The sequence below is a fragment of the Mesoplodon mirus genome (genome assembly GCF_964341445.2).
Source record: "Mesoplodon mirus genome assembly, chromosome: 7".
NCBI lineage: Eukaryota > Metazoa > Chordata > Mammalia > Artiodactyla > Ziphiidae > Mesoplodon > Mesoplodon mirus.
Genome location: NC_138983.1, coordinates 80,778,916 through 80,796,432, shown reverse-complemented (window position 1 = coordinate 80,796,432; position 17,517 = coordinate 80,778,916). Strand labels below are relative to the sequence as shown.

Sequence of the window (17,517 nt, the reverse complement as noted above, 5' to 3'; positions counted from 1 at the left end):
TCAAATTACTGCAAATCTAATCAGCAATGTTGATGTGACTATTAAAAATGATGCTTTTTGAAAGGTTAGAGAAAGGAAAAACAAGAAAAAAATAAGGATGTTTGGCATTCTGGATGTTGGCTAAATGGCAATTTAATCACTAAGAACATGTTTTATTCTATTGTCATGATGTATATGTAATATATGTAAACATATATTTATATGTCATACATAATATATATTTCCTTTTAATCACCCCTACTGGGGTACAATTTACAGACAACTGATAGCACTCATGTTAAGTGTACAGCACAGTTAGATAAATTTTGACAAGTATATACAGTTGTGTAATCACTACCACAATCATGATACAGAAAATTTCCATTACCCAGAAAGTTTCCTTAGGCTCCTTTGTGGTCAATCCTCACCTTCCTACAAAAGTGATATGATGATTTGCTTTCAGTGACTATAGTTTTCCCATTCTCAAATTTACATAAATAGAATCTAACAGTGTGTATTTGGTTCCTGTTTTCTTTCACTCAGCATGTTTTGAGATTCATCCATGTTATGTATATTAATATTTCATTCCCCTTTATTGCTGATGTGAATTACTCATTCACTTGATGATGAACATTTGAGCTGTTTACAGTTTGCAGCCTTAACCTTTATGAAACCATCGGGATTTCCATTAGAATTCTTTAATTTCTTACCCAATTCAATGGTATGATTTGAAAGTTATCAGAAACCTGCACTTGTCAGAAAGTCTTTAGTATGAATCTTCCTGAAGATGAAGCATTTTTGCAAAAGCATCTATGAATGATAAAAAGACTTAAAAAGACACAGTTAAAGAGCTGGTTAAAATGCAATTGACAAAAAAAATTTTGTTTACTTCTGTAACATACAAATTTGACATATTCAAATTTTAGAAATTTTATTTAATTTCATATAACTTAAGAATATCTATATTAATGATATTTAGTATAATCTAAATGTATAACCTAAGAAGGTTGGAGATACATTTATCCCTAATCAATTGACAGTGCCTCCCATAACATACCAAATAATCCTAATTAGTTTAATATCTCTCTTTGAGATGACTTAGGGGTCCTCTGAAACATCCCAAAGCTATCTAGAGGTCAAAATATCTTTAATTAGGATTCTATCCTTGAGAAATTTATCCAAAATGTTAAAAAGTTTCAAGACACTTGGTCAAATAGGATTACAGATCACTGTGAAACAATGCTTATCCATTTAACTAAAGTTACAATGAAAGATTTTAAAAGCAAGTACAGAAAGTTATAACAGATTATTTAAAAGGTAAAGAAAATTTACCATCTGTAATCAAAAGCAAATCAATATTCCAAGAAAACTTTTTTCTCTTAACAGAGAGAGAAAAAAATTTTAAGTTTTTGTACCACTTTACTTTTAATCTTAAAATTCATTTACTCAATTAAATTCATTCTAATCTTAGTGAGTCCTGACAACACATAGAATTTCTTTCTAAAGATTACTTTTTCCCCAGAAATCTACAACTTTCTATATTCATATTAACTTGCCCTTTATTTTATTTCCTATTTAGAAATAACCAACTTTAAGAGAAAATTACTTCCTTTTTCTTTAACAAAATAAATTCCTATTCTTCATACCTTCTTTTAATGAAAACACACATCCTATTACCCTGTATACTAAAATGTTCTCCTTATTTCTAGTGGCTTTAATTACATATTTAATTAGAATTCTCAAGTCTTAAAAACCTAAATTCCTAGTGAAAATTAAGAAGTAAGCAATTATGAGCTGTTCTTTACATTAGCATTCTGTAGATTGGCAAATTTATAAATAAATGCTATTTATAATTTCTAAAAATATGTGCTTTCTTATGGAAAATGTCTCAGTGTGACACCAAACATATTTATTAATAGTCTTAAATATCTTTACTTTCTCTGTAAAAGGAAGCCAATGTTTAGTAATTAATATTTCAGTATATTATTTTATTTGAAAAAGACCTCGATATTCAATGAATTCTCATCATTTAGCTTAATTTAGTTAAACTCTAAAATTTCAAGTTACTAAAACGTCCAGAAAAGCTATTTTTAAGTAGGCATTCCTAAAACATAATTATTCCCAGAGTTCACCTAAAAACTCTTGTCTCATTTACCTCTATTTTATTCACTTGTTCTCAAAAATTATGTTTAGATTACCCAAGAAAACTTTATGAGACATTAGACCAAGTCAGCCATTATCCCAAATTTAATATTGAATATTTTTCAGATCACATGAATCTGAAATTCATTCAAGTTAGTTTCTTTTATATTTCTGAGAATTTCTGTAAGTGCTTAATTTCCTTTAAGTCAATTAAATAGAGCTCATTTACAAACTAACTTTGATAATACCATCCAAAGGAAAAGAGATATATTTATAATGTACACATGGACATACATACATTCCAGACAAACAGAGATCTCACAGTTTTCCTGCCTGAGTTTAAAAAGGACTCTTCTCCCTTTTTTTCCCCCCTCAGTCTCAGGAATTGGCCATGGTATAGACAAGAGTGAGTGAGAGTACATTAGAGCCCAGGGTAGAACATTTACATTTCAAAGGCACAGGGGGAAAAATGTAAGTTCCTCCTAGTAAGATTTGTTTCCTTCTGGTCAGAATAGTGAAGAGATACTTTTAACAAGCCATCTTTTTCATTTGCAAAAACAAGTTTTAGAATGTCAAAAAGTGCCCCATCTGGGTCATTATTCTCCAGAGCCTAAAGAATACTGTGACCACATGATTTTAGAAAAATATCACCTTCTCCTTTTCATGGGTACGAGCCCATGAAACTAAGAGCTAAGAATTTCCCGATTCTGCAAAATACACCGTAGGGAATATAAGATGAAACAGAGCTCTGATTACCCATTCTCAGTTGTTTATGGCTGGTAATCTTAAAATCTCAAACAAACAAACAAATGTAGTCTCTCAGGGTTTCAAACTCCTCAGCCCAAAAGGGAAAATCCCAACAAATGGTTAGCCACTGACAGACCCAAATGGCTAAGAGAATGAATACCCTGGTATTATCACACACAAGTTCCACTACTTACTAGAGAAATCTCAACCAGCAAAGCATGTGTCTTTTTCCCTTTACCAGAGAAATCAAAAGTGCCATGGGCCAATGATGCCTGGTCAGTGGCAAGTGTTCAGGGCCATCTCTGAGACAAAGGTGCTCAAGCAGCTGCTGAGTAGTATCCATGAGCTGCCACTGGTCAGGGGCCAGTGTGCTATGGTTGAGATGCCCACTAGGGATGGTGGCCCCTTCATGGTTGCCTAAATTATTGCCAAACCAAACACAGATTCACTCACCCAATGCAGAGCAAAGCCAATCTACTGATACCAGTTGTGGTGAAGGAAAGTACAGTGTTTATTTGCAGGATGTGAAGCAAGGATAACAAGCAGCTAATGCTCAAAAGACCCAAACTCCCTGAAGACTTTTGGGCAAGTGTTTCTAAAGACAACATTAGGAGTGAGGGTCTCAGGGTGAATTATCAGTTCATGGACATTCTTTTGATTAGTTGGTGGAGAGGTGACAGGGTGATATTTTGGGAACCTTAATCATCAGCCTTCTTGTTCCAACCAGTCTGGGACCTACATGCTTGTGATCAGCATGTAGTCAGATCCTCCATCAGGTGGAGAGCCTTAGTGTCTACAAAAAACTCTCAAGTGTCGTGGTCCATACGTGGGTTGGAAAAGAATTTCCAGACACAAGGCAGAATGTAAAGAAGATAGAATTTATTAGAGGAAAGTGTCTCTGCCAGAACAGCAGGCTGACTTCCTAGTAGTCTGGGGGAGTGGACCCCAAACATGTGCTATTGATCAGTTTTTATAGCCAGAAAACAAAGGAATGCTCCAAGGTGAAAATTTCGTTTACTAATTGGTCGAGGCACATATACTTTCCTTCTATAGGGTGGCAGTGGGACAGGGAAGATGCCTTTTCTTATTTGGGACAGGTCTCATGGCCCAGCTGGGCTCAGGAATTTCATAAGCATCACAACATGGTGGGGAGGGCAATTAAGGGTCTGATAAGGGGTGTAACGCTGACACTTTTTCAGAGAGGGTTGTCCTTTGTCCTTGAAGCACCATTGTCCTTGGAGCACCACATCAAGGATATGTGTCAGACTGTTATCTATATCCCTTGAGGAGAAAGGGATATAGACAACACTGTTTTTCAATCTATTGTTACTTTTCTTGCTTGACTGCTTTTCCTTTGTTTCTGAATTTTGTCAGTTCTGTAATCATTAACTGCTCTCTGGAAATCAAGGGAGGCCTAGGAGACTAAAGCTTTGTTCTACAAACAAGAAGCAGGGAACACTGGGAGTCTGTCACTGGGAAGGCCCCACAGGATCCTACTCAGTTTCACAATCATGAATAAAGTTGTTTCTATGAACGTTCATGTACAAATTTTGTGTGGACATATTTTTCTAATTTAAATTCCTAGGGGGTGAAATTAGGGGGTTGTATTAATGCCGAACTGTTTTCCAAAGTAGTACATCATTTCACATTTTCTTCAGGAATGTATGAGACTTCTGGTTGTTCTCCATCCTTACTAACATTTGATGCTATCAATCTTTTTAATTTTAGTCATTCTAGTAGATGTGAAGTTATTTGCATTGTGGTTTTAATTTTTCTTTGATGACTGATAATGCTGAACATTTTTAAATGTTGCTTATTTACCATTCCTGTATCTTCTTTGGTTAAGTGTCTTATTAAATTTTTTGCCCAATTTAAATTAAATTGTTTGTCTACTAAGTAGTGTTTTAGTAAAAGCTGGAGAAGAAGCAAGTTTGGCTGGATTACAGAAAACAAGGGGGAGAGTGGTAGGAATGAGGCCAAGAGAGACATGGGAGAAGGGGAGAACAGATCAAAAAGGACTCTGAGGCCTTGGTGAGAACTTTGGATTTACTGTAATTAAATTGAATTCACTGGATGATTTTGAGTATAGAGTGGCACAATCAGGCTTAAATTTTAAGGGACCACTTTGGCAGCTCTGTGAACGGGCCAGAGGAATGGGAGTAAACACAGGATAGACCAGGAGGTTATTGCAGCAGTCAGAAAGAGAGAAACTGGTTAGTTGCAGTTCTGAATGACCTTTCCCCTCACTCTTGTTCCTGACATTCCAAACTGCATAATTTCAGATGTGGAAGACTGAGAAATGTCCTGGATTTTCTCAACAGAATAGTGACTTACTCAAGGCCTTTAAGTGGAACACACTCTACTGAGGGTTGAGAGAAAGCTGACAATAGTGGCTTGCTTAGCTTAACTCAGTGGTTATGGTTGTTCGTTGTGGTTGCAATATTATGGTTGTGTGACTCTTTGGTTAGTATTCACTTTCTCCATCTTGGAATATACGTTTGATGAGGATGGAAAAATTATCTCTGTTTTTAACTCACCACTGTAGCCTCAGTTTGAGCACAGTGTCTGCCAATTAGCATTTAGTCAATGGGTTTTTTTGTAGGGGAGTGAATGTGTGTATGTGTGTGAGAGAGAGAGAAGAGGGGCAGAAACAGAGAGGGGAAGAGACAGACATAGGGACAGGGGAACAAGTCCATATTGCAAAAGAACAGGACAATATTTTCTGTGAGTAGAATGCTCAGAGCCTGTGTACTGTGTTCTTTTCTACTTTCTCAGGTTAGATTTATCACTTCATAAATTTTCTTTATCTTATCCAAAATGAATCTACATTTTTTTCCTTATAAGTATAAAGAAAAAGATTTTTTTTGGGGGGGGGGGGAATTTTTAATGTCTCACTACAATTCAAGTACCATACATGTCTCTTTCTATTATTTGTATATCTTGAAAATATACCAGCATTATTGTCTAACACAAAGGAGGCACTAAATAAAATTTTTTCTTTGAAACATTGGTACTATAAATTATAAGAGACAGGAGCCATGTTTTCACAGCTCTGTTTCTTGAGCACCCAGCCCAATGGTATTGTGGAGATGGAATAACAATCACCATGAGCACAGGTCAGTGCTGACAAAGGGACTTGCTTTCTCTCTAAACCATTTGACTTTGTTGGTGCCCAGGGCAGGATGCTCCAAAATATGCCTCAGTGGAATATTACTTTGAATTAAAGTTACTGAAGAAATGACTGATGCAAGAGAGACACACTGACCTTCCTATCTGTCTCCATGAAAGCAGGAAATTAATATCTCATGTGAATGGTGCCCTTCCTGTACCAGGAGGTAGAAAGACATCATTAGCACCAGAGATAGGGAATGCAGGGTCAAGAAGGCTGTATAAACCTTGTTACTTCTTTAACTCAAGAAGGTTGGCAGGGACATTTCTTCCTCCTCAACAGCTGACAAGACAACCAGGAGGCTGGCTAAACCCTGCTTCCCACCACAAGACTGCTGCAGCTGAGAGATCCTAGGACACATGACAAAGGCCAGCAGAAGGTAAAGTTTCTTCTCTCCTCAACTTCCCAGGCCTGTAAGGTCTGGTGGGAGGGAAAGTGCTTAAGAGTCTCCTTTTCTCTATCTCTAAATTTAGATTAGCAGAAGAAAATACTTATGGAGCAAGATCCTTGTGACATAGAAAATCTGGTTTTTGGAAATGAGTAATCTCATCTCAGTTTTTCTTAATCCTTTCCTCCCAGAGACAGTCACTGTTTTTCTTTGTCTCTGTCTCCTGAGTCATGTTTCATAAGAAGAAAGAACCATAGGGCAGAATACAGGCATAGGCCCTATAAGCCTGCTGTTTGAGACAGCCTCACAGACTGGTGAGTTACCAGTTCTCTCTAGTCCAGTGCCTATTAAGACAAACTTTGCTGTCAGTCCTCTATATAAAAACTGGATGAGATTTTTCCTTCTGTATTTTTCTGTGTCCTGAGAGTTTGGCTTTTTGTCCAGTGAGAATATTCTCTCTGGTCTCCACCATCTGGATGGTGTATTTACTGGGGTGCATCTGGTAACCAGTTGAATTGACTGGGGTTCTGAGACACAAAGTCATAAACAGCACACTCTAGTCTTGTTGTGCCAGCTGTCAGAGGAGTTTGTCCTAAGGGGACCCAGTCCATAAGGGGCCTTTGTTGTTTCAACCTTCATTGCCTTGTTAGTGTTGGAAAAGTCCCATTCCAGCAGCATATGCCTGATGTCACAGATTAGTAGGTTTGGGATCAGAGGTGCCTCAACTTCCCAGGAGAGACCAGGGACACAGTTTGCATTATACCACCCTTACTGCCTGTGCAATGAAGGCCTTTGCTTTCTTAGGTTATCCTTGGAAATGAATTTTCACATTATAGGGGCTATATCATCCGTGCCCTCTCCATCTGAAAGTATGCTTATTTCATCCATGGTAAGGATTTATTCTAAGCCTGAAAAGTTACCTCTGGGTCGTTCCATAAAAAGGCTTACTGATTTGAGTCACTATTTGAAATTAATGAAAGGTCTTACTCCTCAATGGCCAGATGATGGATCCTTTAAATTTGCTGTATTTAAAAGATTCCCTTTTTGAGAGCTCTCATCATAAACAGCTGTCATATTGGTATTTATGGAAGGATCAAATTGAAAGGAAAAATCATGTATAACAGCTAGCCTTAGGGAATCGTTATTAAGATGAAATAACAGAAATTAAAGATCCAACATGAATTCCCCTTTTTAAGAAAAATTTTAAAAATTGCCCCATCTCCTCAACAATTCCTTAGGCCCTCCTACAAATAATTAGGAAAAGATCAGTTGGAAGCCAATATTCAAGAGCTAATAGAAACAATTATCTTTGTCTTCCAAATCTCTACAAAACCAGAAATGCAACTTAGGAACAAGTCAAGGCCCATTTATCTTCACCAACCCTGAAACCTATTCCTCTCAAATTCTTGTAGATATTATAAAAGTTGAGGATAATTGGAGCAAAATTGTCCTGTACTTAAGAAGAAAAAGTTTTTAAAATAATAATTACCCTGAAACTTATGATAGAAAAATACACTCCAAAACTCACAGAAGAAAATTTACACTTTTTTCTCTGTCCCTTAAACTTATAAATCTTACCATGTCTTTGAAATGTAAACACAGCCGCATTGCCTGAGACTGAGCCCAGATTATCTCAATTGTTAGAACCTGAAACTAAAAGTCAAAGAAAAAAAAGGAAAGAGGTTTTTTTTTTTAAACAAAAACCACCAGAAAAACCCTCTCTTGCTCAAACTCTAAATCACAGTCTCCTTAAAATTGTTTATCAAGGGCAAGTACACTTAAAGGGCAAGAAGACTTAAAAGTCTTCTCCGTAAATAATAAAAGACTGTAGCTATCTGAGTGAGTAAACTTAATTTATTCCAACAAGCAATATAAAAATTCTCAAAAATATAACAAAAACGAATACAAATATTTTTCAAATTCACATGATCTAGGATAATTTTTGGTAAGTAAAATCTAGTTCAGGTTTAATGGTTTAATTAATACAGACATATCTTAAGAGTTATCAGCATTAAGTATAATAGCTTTATGCTATGTAGTTTTACTAAAAGTCAAATAAGCCCATGTTATCTCTTTTACAAAATTTCTCAGAAAAAAGTAATAATAATAATTTAAGATGATGGCTAACACTACTTTAACAACTTATGAAATTGTCATGAGTAATCTGAGTGATTGTTAAGAACAAATTAATTAAATAGACATAAGATAAGAATTCTTTTAGGTAAACTTTTTTTAGCAATAATTGTTTTTGCTATGTCAACTTAAATAGTTTTCTAAATGTCTTTGATAAATTGTACCCTTAGAGTTTTGCTAAGTTAAATTAAATGAATTGAATGTCTAGATCATTTCCAACTAAGACAAAATACTGAAATATTAATTGCTGAACGAGTCTAAGTTTACCTACTTTTGACCTCTTATTACACACTAAATATGTTTGGTTCTATTAGTAAACATGTCTTGTGCTTCATTAAAAGCTTGTACTATGAAGTAGAATATGTTTCTAGAAATTATGAAATGTATTTATAAGTTTGCCAAGCCACAAAATACTTACACAGTTCATAATTTTTAACTTTATCTTTACAAAAAAATTAAAGCTTCAAAGGATTAAGAATTGTAAATAATAGATGTGGTTAAAGCTACTAGGAATTATAAGGAAATTAGAATATATTTGGGGGTAAGAAAAAGTGTACGGTATGGAGATGTTTTTGTTAATGTAAAAACTTTGTTAAGTGAGTTTTGTCCTAAAGCTGGTAACTTCTAAATGGGAAAGAGAACAAGGGACAAATCAAAATGGACAGAGAAAGTTGTAAGAGGTTTGTTAAAGAGGAATCTTTAGAAAGGAATTTTATGTGTAGTCAGGTCTAAGATTGGAATGAATTTAATAAAGTGATTGAGTTTTAATATCCAAAGTAAGCTGGTAGAAAATTAAAATTTGTTTTTTCTCTCTTTTTGCAAAATTTTCTTAATTATTGGTCTGCTCTTAATGAGAAATTGTAAACAAAGCCCTTTTTTTACATTTAATATAATCTGTCTGGCAAAACAAATATTGTACATTTTGTCTTTATGAGTCTTTGATAATTTTGAAGAAAAACTGAGTGCTTTCAATAGTAAAAGAGCTAAGTCTTTTTACACTATTTAACTATCTGTATTTACATGTGAATCTTTGTCACTTTGATTAAATTGATAACTAAATATTAATTCACAGTGACATATGATCATATTTGACAAAGTGTTTTAAAACATTTTTATTTTTGAAAAAATAGATTTTCCCCCAAGTCAAATTCTAAATGAAGTTTTATTGACCTGGAAATAACGTTCAGGTTTTCCAGAGGCCCCTTGGAACACCTTAAAAGATTTGTTTTATCTTATTAGAAAAGAGAGCTATGAAACTCATTAGGCTTATTTGGTATGTTACTTACATGGGAAGCATTGCTAAATAAATGATCATAAACCCTAGGTTATATCATAAGGGTGAATGTTATTAATATAAATGTTCTCGAAAGTATATGAAATTCCTAAAATTGGATATGTCCTAGTATAATGTTATCAGTCATAATTCTAGTTATTATCTTAAATGTTTTGTGTCACAGAGATAAATTTTCTTGTCAATTCCATTAGAATGAATCAAATTTTTAGTAATGGATATTTGTCTTTTATTACTTAGACAATGGTTTTACTCAGATGCTTTGACAAAAGCTTCCTGAAAATGTGTTTCATGTTCAGAGAAATTCATGGAAAAGGATCTAACAAGTATTCTAGAACACAAGTTTCTGATGAATTTCAAATCATTACACTGAACTGAGTAAGAATTTACAAAACCCTAATAGAGAAATTGATGGTTTCATAAAACTTCTAACAAAAGATCAAACAAAACAAGAATTAATTACATGGGACTAAGTAAACTGAAGAAGATGGTTATAATATTTTATGATTTTAAAAATAAATTTATTTATTTTATTTATTTTTGGTTGCATTGGGTCTTTGTTGCTGTGTGTGGGCTTTCTCTAGTTACAGCGAATGGCAGCTACTCTTTGTTGTGGTGCATGGGCTTCTCATTGCAGTGGCTTCTCTTGTTGTAGAGCATGGGCTCTAGGTGCATGGGCTTCAGTAGTTGTGGCTCGTGGGCTTTAGTAGTTGTGGCTCAATGGCTCTAGAATGCAGGTTCAGTAGTTGTGGCATGTGGGCTTAGTTGCTCTGCGGCATGTGGGATCTTCCTGGACCAGGGCTTGAACCCATGTCCCCTGCACTGGCAGGCAGATTCTTAAACACTGTGCCACCAGGAAAGCCCCATTTTATGATTTTTTTTTTCATGGTACGCGGGCCTCTCACTGTTGTGGCCTCTCCCGTTGCAGAGCACAGGCTCCGGACGCGCAGGTTCAGCGGCCATGGCTCACAGGCTCATATCAATCAGTGTGATACACCACATCAATGAATTCAGTAAAGTCACAGAATACAAAATTAATACACAGAAATCTCTTTCATTCCTATACACTAAAAACAAAAGATCAGAAAGAGAAATTATGGAAGGAATCCCATTTACCATCACATCAAAAAGAAAAAATACCTATGAATAAATCTATCTAAGGAGACAAAAGACCTGTACTCTGAAAACTCTAAGATGCTGATGAAAGAAATCGAAAGTGACACAAACAGATGGAGAGATATACCATGTGCTTGGATTGGAAGAATCAATACTGTCAAAATGACTATACTACTTAAGGCAATCTACAGATTCAATGCAATCCCTATTAAATTACTAGTGGAATTTTTATTTTAAGATTTTTTTCATGTGGACCATTTTTAAAGTCTTTATTGAATTTGTTACAATATTGCTTCTGTTTTATGTTTTTGTTGTTTTTTTTTTTTTTGGTTGCATTGCATGTGGGATCCCAACTCCCTGACCAGGGATCGAACCTGCATCCTCCTCGTTGGAAGGTGAAGTCCCAACCACCGGACCGCCAGGGAAGCCCCCACCAATGGCATTTTTCACAGAACTGGAACAGAAAATTTTAAAATTTGTACAGAAACACAAACCCCCAAATAGCCAAAGCATACTATGAAAGCAAAAATGGAGTTGGAGGAATCAGGCTCACTCTCTTCAGACTATATTACAAAGCTACAGTAATCAGTATGGTACTTGCACAAAAACAGAAATATAGATCAATGGAACAGAATAGAAAGCCCAGAAATAAACCCACACAACTATGGTCAATTAATCTATGACAAAGGAGGCAGGACTATACAATGGAGAAAAGACAGTCTCTTCAATAAGTGGTACTGGGAAAACAGGACAGCTACATGTAAAAAAATGAAATTAGAACAATTTTCTAACACCACAGACAAAAATAAACTCAAAATGCATTAAAGACCTAAATGTAAGACTGGATATTATAAAACTCTTAGAGGAAAATCCAGGCAGAACACTCTTTCACAGCAGCAATATCTTTTTGGATCCACCTCCTAGAGGAAAGAAAACAAAAACTAAAATAAACAAATGGGACCTAATAAAACTTAAAAGCTTTTGCACAGCAAAGGAAACCATAAACAAAACAAAAAGACAACCTACAGAATGGGAGAAAATATTTGCAAATGATGAGACTGACAATGGAATAATCTCCAAAGTATACAAATAGCTCATGCAGCTCAATATCAAAAAAGCAAACAACCCAGTCAAAAAATGGACAGAAGATCTAAACAGACATTTCTCCAAAGAAGACATACTGATGGGCAAAAAGCACATGAAAATCTGCTCAACATCGCTAATTATTAGAGAAATGCAAATCAAAACTACAATGAGGTATCACCTCACACCAGTCAGAGTAACCATCATCAAAACGTCTACAAACTGTAGACTACAAAAATGTTGGAGAGGGTGTGGAGAAAAGGAGTCCTCCTACACTGTTGGTGGGAATGTAAATTGGTTCAACCACTATGGAGAATATTATGGGATTCCTTAAAAAACTAAAAATAGAACTACCATATGATCCAGCAATCCTACTCTTAGGCATGTATCTGGAGAAAATTATCCTTCCAAAAGATACATGCACCCCAGTGTTCAGTGCAGCACTATTCACAATAACCAGGATATGAAAGCAATTTAAATGTCCATTGACAGATGAATGGATAAAGAAGATGTGGTACATATATACAATGGAATATTACTCAGCCATAAAAATGAATGAAATAATGCCATTTGCAGTAACATGAATTGACATAGAGATTATCATACCAAGTGAAGTCATTCAGAGAAAGACAAATATCATATGATATCACTTATCTGTGGAATCTGAAAAAATGATACAAATGAACTTAATTACAAAAGAGAAACAGACTCACAGACTTAAAAAACAAACTTATGGTTACTAAAGGGAAAAGGTATGGGGAGGGATAAATTAGGAGTTTGGATTCACATATACACACTACTATATATAAAATAGATAATCAACAAGACCCTACTGTATAGCAAAGGGAACTCTACTCAATATTCTGTAATAACCTATATGGCAAAAGAATCTGAAAAAGAATGGATATGTGTATATATATAACTGAATCATTTTGCTGTACACCTGAAACTAATTCAACATTGTAAATCAACTATACTTCAATATAAAATTTAAATTTAAATTTTAAAAAAAAGAGATTAAAAAAGAAGTGTCTTCCAATGCAAGGATCAGATCAAAGAACATGAATGGAATATTCCTACTGGGATGATTAGGAGGATAACACATCCTTGGTAGGTGCAGAGCCTGTTCACTTATCCTCTGACTTTCCTTGTTCCCTTTCTCTACTACATCCAATTAAGCAGATAAAAACTTTGAGAAAGCTGCCTCTTCCTTCACCAATGCCAAGCAGGACAAACTCAAAGAGTCATTTATCTGTCTTCCTCTGATGTTGCTTCTTCATGTTTGAGCTATTGGGAGGAGAGAGAGGCAATAAATTCTCTTAATAAAAGCAAAAAATAAAAATAAAAAATAAGCCTATATGGTCAGTCACAATCCTTGCTATACTTATATAAATAAGACCAAGTTTATTGAATCTAGACTTATTTTGCAAACAAATTTGTCTTAATTTGGCTATCTTTGATAGAAATGAGGGTGATTTTAGAGAGAAAAATTATCTTTCGATAGAAACCAAAATACATATTGTGGATATTAGATTCTAGTGCTATTAATTTTCCTTGAAGTTTTGTTAATTACCTGAAAACTGGGCTGTATCCTGAATTTTTCTAGTTTCCTCCACTACCTGACTACAACTCTCCAAACTAATGTTTCCAAATTTTCTCCCACCCTTTTGACTTGGAATAATTGAAACTAAAACTGCCTTTTTTTCTGAAGTCCTGCATACTGAAGGTAGATATCTTAATATAAACTTCAGAGAAATCTCCACAGCAGCTCATGTTTAGACAGTCTTCTTCGTTCCTGTTGCTATATGGACCACTCAGAAAGTTTACCTGAACATCTGATGGACATTCAAACTACAAAAGATGCTTTAACCCTGACATTTGGAGATCTTCTCAACTGTCTACCCTCAGAACTCAAAAACTGATATGAAATTTGCCTCAATTATTAACCTTTGTTTTTTTGTCTCCATAGCAATGCCTCTTATTAAATACCTGATTGCTTGTACAGTAAGCTTAACTTCTACTTGGAAATACTGCTTTGGAAGAGAAAATTAAGGTAAAATGATCATATGGATGGACTCTAATCCAATATGACTTGTATCTTTATAAGGGGGGAATATTAGAACACAGACTGAGGGGCAACCATGTGAGGACACAGCGAGAAGGCAGCCATCAAAGGAGAGAGACCTCAAAGAAACTAAACTTGATACTTTGATCTTGGACTTCTAGCCTCTAGAACTATGAGAAAATATATTTTGTTGTTTAAGCCACCTAGTAGCCAGTGTGGTCTTTTGTTATGGCAGCCCTAGCAAACAAATACAATCACTATTAGGGGAAAAAAAATCATGTGCTTTGTTATTCCAGTAGAATGATTTTAACACTGATTACTTCTTACCTTGAGATTATAAAAGACAGTGATAAACATTACTGTAGAGTATATATGAGTTGTGTCCTATGAAACAAAGGTAGTTAACAAACACCTCTCAGCTGTAGATGATGCCATGTGTTCATCTGATCAGCAAGAGGACATGAGTGGAAGGGAGAACCTTTTCTGCTTCAGACAAGCAACTTCCTGGGTTACCCTGAGTATGACAAAGAGGGCCATTGCTTGGGGACCAGGTCTCCAAGCAGTCACAACAGGCCTCAGGAACCCACAAGAAAATTGTGAAGGAAGAATATTACTAGCCAGGCCCATATGAATCTTTTCCTCCCATCACTGCTCTTTTGTGAAAAATTCTTCCAAATACACATTTTTGTCCCAAAATATCATGTTGGACGCTCGCTACTAGGAGCAAATTTTTCTAGCATCTCTGTTGGATGAATTTTCACACTTGCAAAATCACTCAGAAAAGAGTTCATCCTCCCAACACCTCCCCTGCGCCAGTGTCCCCCTAAACAGCATCTGACCACAATATGAAGGAACTTACCTCCCAGGTAAACAGGTGCTTGAATGTGATTTAATTATCTCTGCATCCTCTCCCTGGTCTCCCTGTGAAATCCAGTCACCTCTTTGCATTAAAGCATTTCTGTGAGAAGCCCTGTAAGGTGCTGGCTATTCTCAATTCTGTCCTGCTGGTTTCTCTGAAGTGCCTAGAAGCTGTCCTCTCCACACACAAACTGTTCTGACAAACTTCATTTGAATGATTTGGATTTTAATTCTCAATTTGCTTCTGTTCCTAAGCCTTAAGGCTTTTTTCTTTTTTTTTTAACCAATTCAGAAAAAAGCATCATTAAAAAAAAGACAAGGTTGGGCGTCCCTGGTGACGCAGTGGTTGAGAGTCCGCCTGCCGATGCAGGGGACACGGGTTCGTGCCCTGGTCCGGGAAGATCCCACATGCCGCGGAGCGGCTGGAGCCATGAGCCATGACCGCTGAGCCTGCGTGTCCGGAGCCTGTGCTCTGCAACGGGAGAGGCCACAACAGTGAGAGGCCTGCGTACCGAAAAGAAAAAAAAAAAAAAAGACAAGGCTACTCGGAGATCTAACATGCTAAGCTTTAACTTAGTACGTTCTTAGGACTGATGTTTTCCAAGGAACAAACTTTCTTGTTTCCTGTGTACAAAAAGTGAGAAAAAATAAAAACAGTGGTATCTTCACAGTTGAGTTCTTAACATATTTTCTGATATATGTAAAAAGAGAAAAATTGGCAAAATGAGTACCAACATTTTTAAAAATAATAATTAAGCCTAAATCCCTGGATTTACCAATTTTATAAAATAAGAAAGTAACATTTTATAAAATACAATTTTATGAAATATGATTTTATAAAATTTGTTTAGCTAAGTAACAAATGATTTGCCCAAAAAACAGATTTAGCAGGTGGAGTCCAGGGGGCACATTCTACAAAATAAGTTTATTGACACGGTAAAGGGTTACTAGCATAAAATTGTGGTGGGAATGAAAAGGGCAGTGACCTTCGTTCTGAAGTTTAGGAGTGACCCCTGAATTGAGAGATATCTGAGTTGAAGTGGTCACTGGAAACAAATGGTAGAGACAAATCACAGAGAGCAGACTGTATCAGTTCCAGCTTCTGGACTCAGAGAAGGAAGGAAGAGCTTCAGATTTCACTGCAGAGAATGAGGCTGAGAAACTTTAAAATCAGATGCTTTTTCCCAGATCCAGGGGGCCAGCTAATGCACAAAAATGCTTAAAGCCACATAGGTATGTCACCTTTATTTCCTAGAGAAGATGTTAGCATTTTCTGAATCCTCATCTACCGTGCCTGGCATGCATTATTTTATAGCTTTCTGGAAGTTTCATCAGCACCACTGGTATATCTGCGGTACGATGTGTGTGTGGAGAGTACAGAATGCAGGTCCGGGCTGGGGGCAACGGACTCTTCTAGCTACCACAGTGAGTGGTGCCCCTGCAAACCTGAGTAAGGAAGACAACTTGCCTTTGGGTGGGTAGTGTTACAATCTGCATGTCTCGGGGCACAAATGTAAAGACCGACCCTGTTCTGGGAATGATTATGATTCTGACTGAACTCAAAGGGGTAATTATGAAACCCCTGGATCATCAGGATCTGGATGTTCCCTACTTTTTCCATGATGTGATCATGACCGAAAGTGTGGCTGTAGATATCTGGGAACATTTCCAGAAATGTCCTCCTGTAGGAGTTAATTATAAAGTAAATGTGTATAAAAGAGAAAATAATATTGAAACCTATCAAGGGGAGTAGATCTTAAGGGTTAATATTGTAGATGGACTACTTTGGAAAAAATCTTTTTCCCTTGGAGTATTAAGAAGTCATCTCATAATTGCCATCTCTCCACATTTTGTTCTAGAGTGCCTGGTTTATTGATATCAGTGTGAGACCTGTTTTAAATAAAAATCTATTTGTAAAAATCCGGATCTGTAATATGTTCTAAATATCATTATAGTGTCTTTTAACTATAGATTAAAAATCACTTCATTTTCAACAAAATATTTTGATGTAAACATCAAATGTTTTGAAAACAAAGGGGATCTGTTTTTGTTGTTTTCTCTTTTATCTAATTTTTGTATCCATTTTGTCTGGGCATATTAAATGGTAAAAATATTTATAAGATTTGCACTAGGTGAATCTTCTTAAAAAAAAATACTGAAGGCCACAGAGTCTGGGAATATTAATATCTTTTTAATAGATTGATCCCCCTTGATTTCTTATTCTGGAGTAAAGGTACAAGTTTTTCCATGAAAATTAGACACACAAATCATCTGACAGAATGTATGACAGATGGAAAATGATTGATGGGAATTTTGCTTTAATGCACATTGTTCGTTGTAATTTTGCCCAGCTTAATGAACTGTGAATTAATAATGAGGAGCAACACATTCAATGTATTATAGTAATAAAGTGCTTTTATGGACATTTTTCATGTTTCCAGACTTTCTTGGCCACCCTGAACAATTTTAACTCAAAGGATTAAAAAATAATCGCTTATTTAACTGTGTTAAAATAGTCAACTTTGAAAAGGATATTTTCCTGTATG

General features: G+C 35.6%; 1 long non-coding RNA gene across 1 annotated transcript in view; it reads left to right on the top strand.

Annotated features, from left to right (window-relative positions):
• LOC309807110 overlaps positions 1–16,591 on the top strand; it is a 92,415-nt gene extending 75,824 nt beyond the window's left edge. Inside the window, exons 3-5 of the long non-coding RNA XR_014294510.1 lie at positions 6,320–6,416; positions 14,018–14,101; positions 15,264–16,591. This is a non-coding gene — a long non-coding RNA (uncharacterized lncRNA). The remainder of the gene's footprint in view (positions 1–6,319; positions 6,417–14,017; positions 14,102–15,263) is intronic.
• The last annotated feature ends 926 nt before the right edge of the window (positions 16,592–17,517 follow it).